This window comes from Ammospiza nelsoni, chromosome 17, assembly GCF_027579445.1.
Source record: "Ammospiza nelsoni isolate bAmmNel1 chromosome 17, bAmmNel1.pri, whole genome shotgun sequence".
In the NCBI taxonomy this organism is placed as follows: domain Eukaryota; kingdom Metazoa; phylum Chordata; class Aves; order Passeriformes; family Passerellidae; genus Ammospiza; species Ammospiza nelsoni.
Window position 1 is genome coordinate 8,091,092 of NC_080649.1, and position 15,186 is coordinate 8,106,277.

The following is a 15,186-nucleotide window of genomic DNA, read 5'->3' on the forward strand; positions in this document are numbered from 1 at the left end:
TGTCCTGCAAGACCCAGTTTGCAGATGAGAAGAGTAAATGTCTGAAGAAATCAAACAGGGAGGGGATGAAATGTAGGTCTTGTTCCTCCCACCTGTTCTACATCTCCACTGTCTGCAGGGTCTGAGGCTCACTAAAGCTGCTGGGATTTCAATGCAGCTCTTGGCCATATGCAGAGCTTCTGATTTCTCAGATTTAGGAGGGACTTGTGAGATTTAGTAGGGAATGTGAGATCTTTCAGCAGGAGGAAAAGGTACAGAGATCCAAACCAGAAGGCAGGTATCTTATATATAGCTTATATTTTCCTGTTTAAATGCAAATATTTGTCCTTGACACCCTGCTTGAGGACAAACAAAGTGATTGCTCCTTGTGACTGTGCTGTGGATTTTCTCATTTGAGTCTGCTGCTATAATGGCAGTCAGATTAAGAAAAAATAATAATAAAAAAAAAAGGCAGAGGATTGGGCAGAGATGGGATGTTAAATGTTGTGGAGAGCATGGAAACCCTATGTCAGCCCAGAACTTGTAAAGGGAAAACCATTCTTGGCAGAGACAGCTTAATAGGCTTGTAAAGTGTGGCACCATCAAAACCACAATTTGGGTTTTATCAAAGCATGGCAGTGGAGCCTTGAGAAATTACAGCTGTATTATCTGTCTCCAGATCATTCTGAGAGCAACATCAGGAACAGGCTGGGAACAGTTCAGGAAATCATTTTGTACTGAGGGTTTGCTGGGGGCAGAAATGTATAGGGGAAATTGAAATGAAAGAATTAATAACAGTATCAATAACCTTCCTACCACAGCTATCAGACATGACATGAAAATTACTTGAAAGTTGTCATCTACTGTGTATTTTACTCCCATCAGGAAGATTTGAGGCATGAGAGGAGAATCCAAACAAGGCAATTAGAAGACTGGAGCATGTTGAGAAAGGAAGAAATGACTAGTGTGGAGAACCTTTGAATGCAAATTTCCCTGCCAGACACAGAGGCTGGGCCAGATTCTGATGTGTGGAGCCAGCATTGGAGCCTGCAGATTCACAGAGCGGCAGCAGGGCCTGCAGTGTCAGCTGTGTGCACAAGGGTGGTCTGTGCAGGATGCTGATTGTTGCAGCAGAAGATAAAATGCAGCTTATCCTGGAGGTGGATCCTAGGGGCTGGAGATCCCAGCTAGGGTTTCTCACTCACCACCAAAGTGATTTAAAATCACTGGAGTCATTGCCAATATTTCCAGTACTTTTTCTGGGCTGTGGACCAATCCTGCTTAGTGCAGTCCAGTTTGTGTGAGTGCAGGGGATGGTAAAATGTCCTACTTTTTTCTATCCCTGTTTGTTGACTCTGAGCCATTTGTACTCATTCTCTTGCTCCAAGATGATTGACTCCCAGCCAGGAGCTCAGTGTGCTTGTCCAGAGCTTTGGGACTCTGGACCCAGGCTAGAATTGTCCATAGCTACTGGGAAAGAGAGCCCAGCACGTAGGTTAAACCACTTATAAATGATGGCATCACAGAGGCAGCCAAGCTCTATTTCTGCAAGTGACATAGTCACCTAAGCACTGAAACCACACTGGGAACACTCCCCTTCCTGTGGAGCAGATGCTTTTCAGACATTACCTAAGCCCTGAAGCTGGGATGGGACAGACTGCTGGGATCCCATGTGCCAGTTCCAGGTCATTAATGTGCACAGGAGAAGGGATTCAATTTTCAGACTTTCCCAGAGACAGCAAGTTTCTACTGGAGTTTATCTTCAAGCTTAACCAGTAAATCACCCAGAATCAATGTTGTTTTTTGACCTCTATTTAGGTATATTTTTTGCCACATAGCTGGCCAAACTTGTGGTGCTACCAAGGGAAAAGGGAAGAGGTGAAGCTTGCAGTCTGCATTTTCTGAATTAGCAATTGTATGTCTGAAAGGAGCCAGTGAAGAAGAGAAACCACTTGCAGGAATGATGGTGAATGCCAGGGCACAGGCTCAGTTGCACAAGGCTGAAAATACAACAATCTTTATGTACAGAAGAGAAAAATTGTAGCTTGCTTGTCACTTTAGGAAGCTGGTCATTACTTTCTTTTTGGTTCCCAGAGCAGTCTCTCTACAATTAATTGGTTGAGACAAATAAGAGTTTTATGCTATCAGGTGGAGCACAGGCACTGAGCTGAAGAGCAGGTCCTGTCTGTGCTGCAGGAGATGGGCTGAGGGCTGCCCAGGAGGTCACTGGGGAAGTTTGACAGCTGGAGGGAGGTGGGACACCTGTCTGCAGCTCAGTCCTGGGCTGGTGACAGCACCCTGGGCTGCCCTGGTGGCTGTAGGCACACAGTTTGGGGTAATTGGGAATGTGGCTGTGGCTGAACCTCATCCACAATGGGCTACAGCTGTGAGAAGCAGGTGAGCAGCATTGACAGCAACGAGCCATGGAGTGCCCAGGTGTGTAATCACTGAGCAACCACCCTAGGGAGCAGAGGGCACACAGGTGCAGGGCATGAGCCATGAGGGGCACACAGGTGCAGGGCATGAGCCATGAGGGGCACACAGGTGCAATGCATTAACATGAGAGGCACACAGGTGCAATGCATCAACAGGAGGGTATAAAAGGCTGGGCTGAAGGACAAGTAGGGCAGATGCTTGCAGCCTTCCAAAGGGATGTTGCTCTGTGTGGGCAGATGCCTGAAACCTTCAGATGAGGTAAGGTGTTTCTGTGTTTGGGGGAATGCTAAAAGCCTTCTGAAACTGTGTGGTGATACTCTGTATATTGTGACCATCTCAGCTGTGATATGTGCTGCCCTGGTGACATGGTTAGCCCTGGCCCAGGTGTAGCAGCCTCAGATGTGCTGGTGCCCAGAGCTCTGATGGGCACAGACATTCCTGGGGGATGTTTGTGCTACTTGGGAGCTGGAGTGGCTCACAGGGAGACTGGGATGTTCTAAAGCAGAATGGGCCTTTCTCCGTGTCTGTTCCTGAAAGCCTGGCAAAGAAGAGAAAATGCCATTGCAAGGGAAAGTACTCAGTGTATTCACTGGTTACAGCATTTGGTGGGCTCATTTGCTAAAGTAATCCGTGCATGCCCAGAGTAAGAAAAGACTGCTGTGGCACTGAGTCTGTGATTCTGGGTCCTTTCTCCCTTTGAACATTTGCTTTTCTTCTGCAATCTGTAGTTGGTTGGGACTTATTCAAAGGTAGCTTCAAAAGATCAAAGGCAGATGCAGTCTTTATAGCATTCATGGCTCTGCCATTCAGTTCATGCAGATATTAATGAGGTGTGTTTTATATGGCCTGACAGTCATGTCTTTCTGCTCACCCTAATGAGATTGTTCTGCTGTTCCTCTTGTTCTAATAAGCAACAGAGTCTCCAAGATCAATTTCTAAAGAGATATTTTTCCACTTAAATATTATCAAGAACAAAACTAGGAATGATAATTTTAAAAGACATAAGGCACCAGGATCTTCGTCTGATGCCTTCAAAGCAGTGCATTCTCCTCTGCCTAGCCTACTCTGAATTATCAGAGGTTTCAGGCTAACACATAAATTTCTTGGCCTTTTATCTCTCTAATTGTTTTCACAAGTTCATTAATGATTTTGCAAAAGCTGCAGTGAAACGAAATGACATGCTCATAAACCTTTAAAGGAGAATATACCCATCTGCTGATGGGAAAAGTCTCATTAGTCTTTTCAAATTGCTCCCAGCAGGTTCAAACTTGTTAGGTGCAGATTCAGATTCAACTTGTTAGGTGCATAAATATGCTTCTCTAATTCAATTGGCTGTGCTGATTGTGTGACAATTGGAGTTTGCTCTGCTTTCAAGTAGCCACAAAAATCACCTTTGTGAGGCAGATGTTTTGAGAGCCAAAGCTGTTCTGAAATCTGAGGGGTTCTTAAAAAATCTGTGGAAGTTCTTGGGCTACTGATGTCACCTGTTCTTTTGTTACAAGAAAATCCTGTGCTGGCTTTTTGGAAGAACACTGGGTTTCTAACTGAGCTGGGAATATTTAGGTGATGATGATAAAGCTTTTGCAAGGTATTTTCAGGGCTGCAGATGGTGTGGGATTTTTGCTGGGACAAGGACTAAATGCTGTGTTATTAATCACCAAGTGATTTGGGGTCTCTGACACCTGTGGCAGGGAGGGGAGCAGAGCTGGGTGTGGATCCAGGCAGCTGCACCTGTGGGAAAGGTGCAGGGTGTCCCAGGGGACACAGCCCAAACCCCAAGGAGATAAGGGAAATTAAAGGTGTTTCTTAGAGGTGTTCCTCAGCAGGGCTTGGGGCATTATCAGTGGGAGGAGAGCCTGGTGCAGCAGTTTCAGCACAGCAGGACATGGGAGAAGGAGAGGAGCTGAGGGCAGCCAGGGCCAGAAGGTTCAGTGCTTCTGCAAAGCACTGGGGACACCCTGAACTGCTGGAGCAGCACATCCCCAACCTCCCTCAACTCAAATCCATTCTCTCTGTGCTGAGATAAAGAATGAAAATGATTTTTGAGTCTTGAGAGTGCTTTCCTTTGAGCTCATTTAGATGAGGATATTTCTATCACACAAACCTTAATTAAGTATTTGATTTCACTTTTGTATGTGGAGTTAATTTATATGACATGATTAAAATACATGTTATTTATACAATAGGAACTTAGAACTGGAGTAGATGATTAAAACAACTGAACAGCCTCTTCTGAAATTCTAACTTTGCTTTATCCTTTGACAGGATATTCTAGCTGAGCATTTTTGAAAGTTAAGTTAAATATAAGGGTGCATTTTAGATAAGTACATCACCATGCAAGATCCATTTTATGGCTGACACTAGAGGTCTCAAATTTTGACTGGTTTAAGCAGAGGATACTGATACACATTTTGGGCCCTACTGCTCCCAGCTGCCTGAATGAAGCTGAGCTGTCTGGTAGTGTTACTTCAAAGGGGTGAAACCCCTCTGGCTGCGTCCTTGTGTGCTGTGCTGTCACCTCTCTGTGTGAAGCCTCTCAGCACCACCCTGGCATTCTCACTCTAGAAGGTGAGGAGACCTTGGTGACACAAAGGAAAACAAACCTCTCTCCTCCAGGAGGGAAAACAGACACATCCAAGTGTCCATCAAAGCTAGAAACCAGAATGCACTGAGTCAGGTTTGTGTCATTGCCAGTGGCAGAGTGCTCAGCACAGAGCTGAGAAATCAGTTTTCAGTGAAGGGGAGCACAGCTGTGACTGTACCTGTATCCCTTAGAAAGGGAATTCAGCTGTAGCTCCATGTCTAAGGCCTCACTTTGTGTGAGCCTTTGCTGGAGTGTAAAGGCCATTTTTGGTGGCTGAAACCAGCAGCTGCTCTCACCTGCACTCTCACACAGAGCTCTGGATCTCAGTGACGTGCAGCCATCAGCCTGGGCTGGCCCAGGAACACACACAGCCACTCATGTTTAACTTCACTATCCTGCAAAGAGCAAAGCCTTTCCTGGGGGTAGCTGCTCAGCTGAGGTGCCTTGGGCTGGGTGCTGCCTGCGCAGGGCTGTGCTGGCCATGGTGAGCTGAGCAGTGGGGCTGCAGGTGACCTGAGTGTGCCTGGCACCTTCTGCAGGAGGGCTGTGCTGGGCTGGCTGCTCTCTGAGCACACCTGGGCTTCTCCTCCTCCTCAGGGCCCCCTATGCTGCTGTCCCCCACCCTGTGCTGCTCTCCTCCCCTGTCCCAGGAGGGTCAGAGAGCTCTGGCCATGCTCATCCCCCTGCATCCCAGCTCAGTTTTATCAGCTGGCTGCTTCTGATTGTTCTAATTCTCTGGAATTAGAGTAGGAACTGTAATGTTTTACATTAGAGTGAAAAACACTCTAGTGTTTTTCAGAAAGGGCAGTCCTGGGGTAGTACTGGTTCCTGCAAGTCTCCCAAACCAGATTTTGCTGGGGACTGTCTGAAACTGCAGAAACAGGGTTCAAAGTTCTGTTTTTAAAATAGGTTTGGCAAATCTGCTTGATTCTGCAATAGAGCATCCAGGATAGTTGATGACACTTCTCAAAGCTTATTGGTTTTTTTTTGTTTGTCTGTGAAGATGTTGAAGTCTTGACCTTACTTTTGTGATTAACTATGGAAGGGGAAATGTCTTTTTTTTTTTTTCCCCTTGCAGGATGACAACTGTTTCCCCCCCCCCAAATTTTTTGAGCCTTCATTTTCTGAAAGTCCTAATTTCCAGTTTCTCTTTTCTTTGGGTATTTTAGCTGCTTTTTAGTGCCTAGCTTTGGTCCATTGTTTTCAGTTTCTATAACAGAGCAAGATTCTCCTTTCTTAGTGTAGTTGTGCTGCATTGCTGTGTGCAAAGTGTTCTGAAACTTTTGCATAGGAGGTACAGCTCAGTGGAAAGTCCTTCTGTTACACATGAGAAATTAATTTGCAATTATTAAGTTGGATGACTTCCTCCTTTGTTCTGTCTGAAAATGGCCTGTGAGCAGATTGCTAAAGTCTCAAAAAATTCATTGCAGCAAATTCTGAATTTCTTCCCTAAGTAATTCCTAGTCTGACCAGAACAAGCTGTTCATGATGTGCAAGTGGAATTCATTAGTTTATTGAGTGGCTAATATATGGATTGAGGTTCCCCAGTCAGTGTGAAGTGCAGGTAGCACAAAACTTGCTTTTAATCTGTGCTTAAAACTGAGATGTTGGTTTGTGACCTGAGTTTTGATTAACTTGAGGGACTGAGCCCAAAGAATAGAGGGGTGTGGTGTTCAGAACCTGCCTTCAGGTGGATATTTGCAGAGGGCAGGCGGCTGCCTGCACAGAGGGCCCATGCATGGGAGTTTTAGCGGGATGGGATCAGTCTCTGGCAACAGATATTTTTTTTCTTTTCACTGGTAATATTTAAAATTATGGACATATTCTTTGGTGGAGGAGAGGAAAAGAGCAAATAAGAAGTGCTGCGTGGCTGGGAGCTGAGGAAGAGGCAGCCTCAGGATGGGAAGCCAGGACAGCCTGGCCACGTCGCCTGTGTCTGGTGGTGCTGCTGTGGCTCAGCACTCCAGTGCCAAGCCACCACCCAGCCTGTCCAGCTAGCAAATGTTAGAGGAGCTGAAAATATTGATGGGAGCCTAACAGCAAATGTCACCAGCTGTGCCAGCAGCTGAAAAGGGCTGGGCTCAGGGCTGTGATGCTGGCAGCCCTTTCTGCCCCTGCTGCAGCCTCAGCTCCTCTGTGCTCCTTGCAGGCAGCTGTCAGAGAGCTCCATCTGCATTCCTTCGCCCCTGGGGTTTGCAAACACCACGGGATGGTAAAAAGGAGACGCCACTTTTTCCTGTATTGCACTGTGCTGCTTTCTGCCTGTGGAGGTTTTGTTGCCTAGCTTGGTATGAAGGTTGGTGTGACCATTTTCTCCGCTGTACTCTAAATTTTGTTTCACAGCACTCTTCCTCTCACCAAGAGTTGCATGTGGGCCCACTGCAGCCTGCCTGGCTCAGGATGGGCTGTTCACACAAAGGCAGAGCTGCTGGTGAGGATGGAAGTGCTGGCATTCACACTGCTGCTGCTTTACTGCTCTCCTGCCCCTGTCCCCATCCAAACCAGCTCAGTGGCAAGTGTCACATTGCTCACTTTGTGAACCTTGGCTGTCCTAGGTTAATGCAGCTCCTAGACCAACTGCACTGGCATCAACAATTAGTTCATTCTGCCTCTGTTAGTTTAAAATAAGTTAAGACTATTGCATGTTATTGTGGCTTTTAAAAGCATGAGGACATACTTGTGTCTGTCAGCCTGTCCCCAAGCTGAGCCCTGCTGAGTGATTTGTGCTGCATCTGTGCGATGGTTGCTGATCTGGAGAGAGACAGGAGTAACAATTAGTGAAACCCCAAAGGTTCCTGCTCCTGATCTGTCCTGGCTGGGTGCAGGGAGGTGCATCACCCCTGTCTGTGCTGTGCAGCTCTGGAATTGGGGAGCAGTGTCCCTGTGCCCGGGGCAGGGTCAGCAGATGGCACTGTCACACCTGCGGTGCGGCACAGCTCGGGAAGGGTTCCGTGCTCGGCCTTGGCTTCTCTCCTGGCCAGATCTGCTGTCAATGACAGGGGGACCTTTTGTCGCCTTAATCTCTGCTGCCAGGGCCCCGTGGTCAGGCTGGGGCTGTGTGACCCGTGTTTGACAGGGATCCCGCGGGAAGGTTCCAGTCCCGGAGTGCTCAGTGTCACCTCTGCCCAGCGCTGGGGCTGCTGCTGCCTGCAGACACCTTCCCCAGGCACTGAAGGGTGTCCCCATCCCTGTGCTGGGAGTGCCCAGACACCTTCTCCAGGCAGTGAAGGATGTCCCCCTCCCTGGGCTGCTGGCACCAGGCACTGAAGGGTGTCCCCATCCCTGTGATGGAAGTGCCCTGATGGGCTCTGCAAGGGGAGAGCTGATGTTCCAGTTCTGGTTTCTGTGAAAGTCACAGGGTGTTTCCAAGGGGCAGGGGCCAGCACAGAGTCCATGTGCCATGGAGAGCAGAACTGCCTTTCCTGGGTGAGCCTGGCATGCCCTGGACTCTCCAGTGGCTCTCCAGGACTTCAGAACTGCAATGTGGCTTTGCAGAGCAGCCAGTTCTGCACTGCTGATAAGAGTTTTCTAGGAATCATCCCTTAGGAGATGAGGCTATCTAGCAGCGCTGTGAAATGAGGATTTGTGGTGTGAGAGTTATCATGAGAGCAGCTCCAGGAATCCCTCTGCAGCACAGCTACCATCCTGCTCAGGCTGCTGTTCTCCACACAGAGCTTTTCTTCCAGCTTCTGGAGCAGACATGGAGCTTGACATCATGTTCATCTGTCCATGTACCATAATATTGCCAGTGACATTCAGTACTTCAGGGATTTTTGGCTGCTGACTTTCAATGACATTAGGAGCAGTCTCCATAGCAAGTGTGAGATCCTCCTCTGTGCTGAAGAATATAAAAGAGACTATTGCATTTAATATATTGGAGTACATGAGACACAGCAGCAGTTTGTATGATTAACTGGGGAGACAAAAATGCACCATGGCATGTTCTGTAAATATAAGCACAAACATATCGTGCTGCATCCCACTGTAAATTTCCTTTACTGCTAAAGTGTCCAAATTAATGAATGCAGGAATAATGGGTTATTTCAAACAATAGGTTCTGTCTCAAGTTACTTGGTCATTAACATGGGAGCACACTCAACTGTCCTGACAAGGATTCAGGGGAGGGTGACCTGGAACAAAGCAGCATGTTCCTTAGGGTATGGCCTGATGCCCTTGAGGTGGTTAGCCCTGAGAAAGAGCTGCCTTGGGTCCTGTGCTGCAAACCACCCTCTCTGTTCTGCATCTTACAGGACAGACTGATCTGCATCTCTTACAGGACACCCTCCCTTCACCTCACACTTTTAATGTGTATCACACACAAGACAATGATTCCTGTGCTGTAAGGTCTGAGTCCCTCTCATGCTGCATTCTTAAGTGCTTCTGATCTCTTTTAATCTGGGGCTTGGGAAAAGGGAGAATTGCTTTCAGTTTCTTTGGACAGATTCCCAAAAAGGAGGAAGAAAATAGATAAATACATAATTTTTTAAAAACAGCAATAATTTCTGCTTGTGATGAGGCTGACGGGAGCTGGCTGATGGGAGGCAGTGTGGCATGTCTGTTATCACATCTCATGAAGTTTGATGGAGCCAGCTGGCAAATACCAGCAACTCTCCTGAGTTCATAGCTCACCCTGTTTGTGTTGACATTTCTGGCAAGGAAAGGTAAAGAGCTGTCCCAGCTGCAATAACCTGGGAGCTCTCCCTGTGCATTTCTCTTCATTTGACTGCAATGAGAGTCTCCCTGGGCAGGAGTGAATCAAGGGCCAGCATTTGCCATTGTGGCTGCTTGGCTGGGGGTGCTGTGGGAGATGGCTCTTGGGGACATCCAGACCCAGAACTGCACACCAGTGGCCTCACAGCTCTCACCTTCCCTTCCTCCCTCCTAAAACCCAACTTTGCTGTCACCTGGCTGCCTCCCAGCACAGCACAGGGCTGGTGTGAGGTGCTGCAGCCCCAAGGGAGCTCAGGCTGAGCCCTGCCTGCTGCTGGAAAGGAGAGGAAATTAAAAAAACTAAAGGAAACCCAAATGATCTGACTCTCGTGCCAGCATCCTATGTTTCCTTGGGCTGTGCTCCAGTGTTTGCTGTGTCTGCACTGTTAATAACACTGTGTTTCCCTGGAAGTTGGCTAATTTTTTATTCTTGCCTATTTTTAAAAAAAATGACCTTTAGCATTTGAGCTTTCATAATTGCTGTTAATCTGTTCAATAAGGAAAAATAATAGAGAAGGCAAAAATCATAACCTGGTCTGTCTGTGTTCAGTCTTTGAGCACTGTTTTCTCTTTCAGACATATTCCCCCTCCCTTGGGAATGCTGAACACTGCTGGGAGCTCCTCCTGTCTGCATCCAGTGCAGCCTTGTGTGGAGGCAAACTCTGCCTCTTGCTTTGCACTAGTCCTGCCCTTCCCTGCCTTTCTGACCTGGTGTTTGTGTTCAGCAGCCTCTGTCATCCAGCTCACCCTCCCCAACCCAAGGCACCTCTGTGTCACACCTTTCCTGGGGTGCAGTTTTCTTATTCAGAACCTCAGGTGCAAGGTGATCTTCCTGTGATCCAAGCTGGCCTTTAACTACCTTGTACTTTGTTATACGCTTTGTAACTTCAGAGTTTTAAAGCCCCAGGTATTTGAGTGATGGGAAGTTGTTTATTGCAACTCTTTTCAAGTCGTCTCCCTCTGTCATTGGGCTTTTCCTGGGCTGGATCCAGACCAGTCCCTGCCCGCTGAGTGTCCTCTTCAGAAACACCTCACATGCTACAAAGTGCACAAATGTTGAGGGGAAAGCTGGAGGCCAGAAGATAATTCCTTTCCTCTCATTTTATCCATGTGTAAGATGAGAGAATCTTTCCAGCACCTGATGCTTGAATAATTCTCCTCTTTAATGCCTGAAAGCTCTGCTCACCTCTGCCTTGCTGGCTGGCTGAACTCACACTGCTTGCATCTCCTTCCAGGATGACAGCCAGGAAATCCTTACAGTGCAATTTAAAGACCATAAAGTGCAGGATGAGCAGATGGCAGGTCACATCTCCCCCTGTGAGCAGCCCATGTCACCGTGGCACTGCTTCAGCCTTGCTGAGCTGCTCTCACTGAGTCCAAACAAGGAGCAGCTCCAGTGGAGGTGATGTCTGTCAGGGCAGCATCCCAGCAGCACAGACCTTGCACTGTGGCAAAGAATCTGGGCATTGGCAAGGAGCTTTAGTGACAATGAGCTTTAAATACCTGCTGTTAAGATAATCACAATAATCTGTCTGCCAGCTTTTTCCTAATGTGCATTTTCTAATTCATTGTGGGAGGCAAAATTCTTAGACTGGTGGAATGAAGACATGGCACTGTGACTATAATTTACATTGTTAAATAAGTGGAAGGAGCAGCTATCAAAAGCTGAAATCCTACCCAAAGCAGGATAGCTGCCTTCACAGACTAATTTTTTTTTAAAAGACAAGAAATTAGTGTTTTCATAGAGAGGAATTCTTGATGGGAGGAATCCTCAGTTCTCTGAAAGGGATTCAAAAAGTGAATACTGCTCTTGCAGGATTTGCTGAGGTCCTGATCTCTTACAGTCTGCCCTTGGAGCTGGGTATCTTACCCTCTGCTTCTCATTTACTGCTCTGTGGACTGCTGTGCTGCTTTGGAGAGGCTGAAATAGCCATTATGGTCATCCCTGTCATCCCAAAGAGGATGTTTCTGAGAAAATTAATTTCTCTTCTATCTAATTGGGAACCTCAAGCAGAGATCTGTCATGTACTGGCCCTTGGTGCAGCAGTGAGGTTGATCCCCCTTATCCTTTCAGCATTAATTCCAACCCCCTGTGCAGCCCTCTGCCCAAGGGGCTGTGTCACCATTAGTCACAGCACAGCTGGGGCTGTTTGGGGCACAGGGACACTCCACAGAGTCACCATCATCCTTCCTTTGCAGCTCGTGGGGCTGGAACAAAGGACGCATCTGGGATCTGCTGAGGATGGAGCAGAGTGGAGTTAGAAGGGAAGAATCTTCTCAAAAAATAGGGAAGATAGGGAAGAATCTTCTCAAAAAACCCCCACAAACAGTTGAGGAAAGCATTACGTCTAATTGAAGCACTGAGCTGAACAGCGGGGCCAGCAGGTAAAAAATGTGTACTGAGAGAGGCACAACCACCCAGAAATCATTCCTTACACAATCTATTCTCAGTTAATGGAGGTGATTCTTCATTTTCTAGCTTTCACACTCAAAGGCCCCTCTTTTTCCCTCCCCATGAGGTGAGCGAGGAACAACTTGTCCCCCTGATGCCCTGGTGGCAGCTCAGATCTTTGGTCCACCAGCAGTGCTTAGCTTGCATGAGATCTCCTCATGCAGATTTGGATGGACAGAGCCTGAAAAACACCTTTACTTTGTTCCCCTTCAGGTGAAATCTGCTGTACCCTCCCCCTGTTCCCTGGTGAGGAATTCCCTCCCATCTGTGCCCTGCAGAGGCTGTGTTTGACACTCCTGCAGGCAAAACCCTGTGAGATGCAGATGTTTGTGGAGCTGGGACTTGCAGCTCCCTGGCCACCTCTGGGAATGGCTCTTTCAAGGACGTTTTTCAAAGCATGTTTGCAGAGGCTTGCATTGCTGCTGCTCTGCTCATGCTGAGGAATAAATTGGATTTGACTATCTGCAGCTGCTTTTGGCACCTTTCACTAGTGCAGAAATTCCTGTTGTGATCTGTGAAAAAACAACCACCAAAAATCCTTAATTTTACAAGAGGTATTCCTGGGAAAAAATGTCATTTTTCATATAGGCTGGCTAAAGGTAGCCAGTTATGCTGTTTATCCAACAGGGAGCATTATAGTTTGCATTTTGCATTTCTAAGAACTGAATTTGCTAAATGGAGCACTTCCCACTGACAGACCCAGCTTGGGCTCTGCTCTTTTTTTTTCCTTTCCTTGCAACTGGAAACCATTTTTGTTTGTATCAGAGAGCTTCTTAGTCCTGTTGAATCTGGCTTAGTGTTTCTCAGGGGACAAGGCAGGATTACTAATAGCTTTTTTCCAACCCACTTTAGTCTCTTCCTTCATAACACAACTCTCAGCAAAACTGGCTCCAGCAAGGTCTTTGTCCTGGATGACTTTTTGCTAAATAAGTTAGCAATGCTCTACTTAGCAAAATCTCTTCTCCCCCATGGGTGGTTCAGACTTCCTGGGAGCCTGAAGCAGGGCTGGGAGAAAAGCTGTGTTTGAGCCTTAATGCAGCCAATTCCCCACGTGTGGCCTCAGACCTGCTGGGCAGATACAGAAATGTTTTGATCTGAATCAGAAAAATCTGTCATTTGCTCACAGAGAATCTGAAACAGGTCCCTCTTTTTCTCTCTTTCACAGATGAACAGACAGAATAAGCTGTCCACCTTCAGAGTATGGGTTGACTTTACATTTCAAGAAGAACATTTGTTTCTTCTACATGAAATTTGTTAATAAATGTGGTTTTCACAGCAATCTTAGTTCCTAAAAATATGTATCCTAGGGTTTGTTAGATTTTTCTAAATACTTCTATGGAAGTAGGACCATGCAAAAAGGAGCAAGTATATGTGAAGCATATTGTAAATGCTTCCAGATTCTTTTATTAAAAAAAGAAAAAGGCTTTTTCTTATTCCCATCATTCAGTGAAATGAATCTTTAGATGACAGATACTGGACTCTGACAGGCATCTCATCTTGTATGGAGGCTAGTGACAGTCTGAAAGGAATTGCTCATCTGAGTGAGCAGCCAGCTTCTCCAACTGTTTGTCTTTGGTGCTAATTTCATTTCTTTGCTCTGTTTTCCTGGAACCTGGGCAGGCACACTGACCTGATAAATAACTGGAGCCCGCAATAAAGATAAAGGAAAGCTCTACACTTCAGAGGTCAAGCTAGCCTCCAAATCATATTTGCCCTAATGGAGAACAAATTCAACACTACCAAAAGTCAAATGAATGTTTAGTCACCTGAGAAAATACCATTATAAGCTGAAATGAGCTCTCATTATTTTTTCCATTTTATTTCTTTAATTTCTCCTTGGCTTTTGCTACAAAACTAAAAATAGGGGCATTAGTCACAGGGTACTTCAGAGGCACCCTCAAGGCAGAAGCAAGGTTCTAAGGTAAATCATAGCTGGTGACTCTTAAAATGGATGAAATCACTTGCATTAGGCCTTCAGGATGCATATTTTCATTTACTTGATTTATTCCTATTGTTTAAGCTGTGATGTGAAGTGGCACAGGCACGATGGAGCCAGGCTGATGAGGAACTTTATAGTGAGCTGTCAGGGCAGAAAATCCCATTGCAAAGAGATCCTTTCCTCAGGGCTGCTTGTGAGGATGGTGCAGCAGAAAGCTGAGAGAATTATTTAAAAGGGGGGGGGAAGAACAGAAGATGGGGAAATGTAAGAAATAGGCAGGTGAATTACCTGACATGCTGCTGGCACCAAGGCACTGGGCCACCCTGGTGGAACCAGCTGCAGAGCTGGGCAGATCAGACCAGGTTATCCCCTCCAGGAGGTGAATAAGGTGTCTCAGCCCCTCACCCTGCTCAGGTTATCCCCTCCAGGAGGTGAATAAGGTGTCTCAGCCCCTCATCCTGCTCCTCACAGGAGATAATTTGTCTCCAGAGGTTCCCCATGAGCTGGCCCCTTCCTTCCCTGCCCAGCCTGGGAGTTGCTGGTGGTTTGTTTCCCAGTTATACCTCCAAGCCTCCCTCTGCCTCCTTGCACCCCCTGAGTGTGTGACTAGAAAGGACCTAGGAAGGGTGAGGCATCTTGGCAATAATGAAGTCTTTTATCAATAAATATGCTTCTTCTGGAGAAATAATTGAGCCAGTAGGGCCAAACAGAACCTTAATGGCACGTCCAAGACATCCTCTTACAATTTATATGTTGGAAATTTGTTAAACCACGTTTATTTTGTGAAACATTGAGAGAGAGTAAGGAGTTACTGTGGAAGCAGATATTAGTAGGGTCTGGGGGAAAGCAGAGAACCTTTTATGTGTCCCACTGTACCCCTGTGAAATCCCAGCACTGTCTTACCTCACTTGATATTTATTTTGTGGGCATGCAAATCTTCATTGGTTATGAGAACTTTTCTACTCAGTTTAAGTGCAGTTGTGAAATTCATCAGGGGCACTTGCAGAGCTTAAGTCTGTACACAAAGGATGGAATATTTTGGGTTCTGTGGTTGTCAATTATTTATTATAGAAATATCTTTGTCAT

General features: G+C 46.6%; 1 long non-coding RNA gene across 1 annotated transcript; it reads left to right on the top strand.

Annotated features, from left to right (window-relative positions):
* The first annotated feature begins 2,615 nt into the window (after window positions 1–2,615).
* LOC132081187 (uncharacterized) lies at window positions 2,616–13,445 on the top strand. The gene is made up of 3 exons (XR_009419644.1): window positions 2,616–2,673; window positions 11,909–12,094; window positions 13,327–13,445. It is a non-coding gene; the product is annotated as an uncharacterized LOC132081187 (long non-coding RNA).
* Window positions 13,446–15,186: the final 1,741 nt, after the last annotated feature.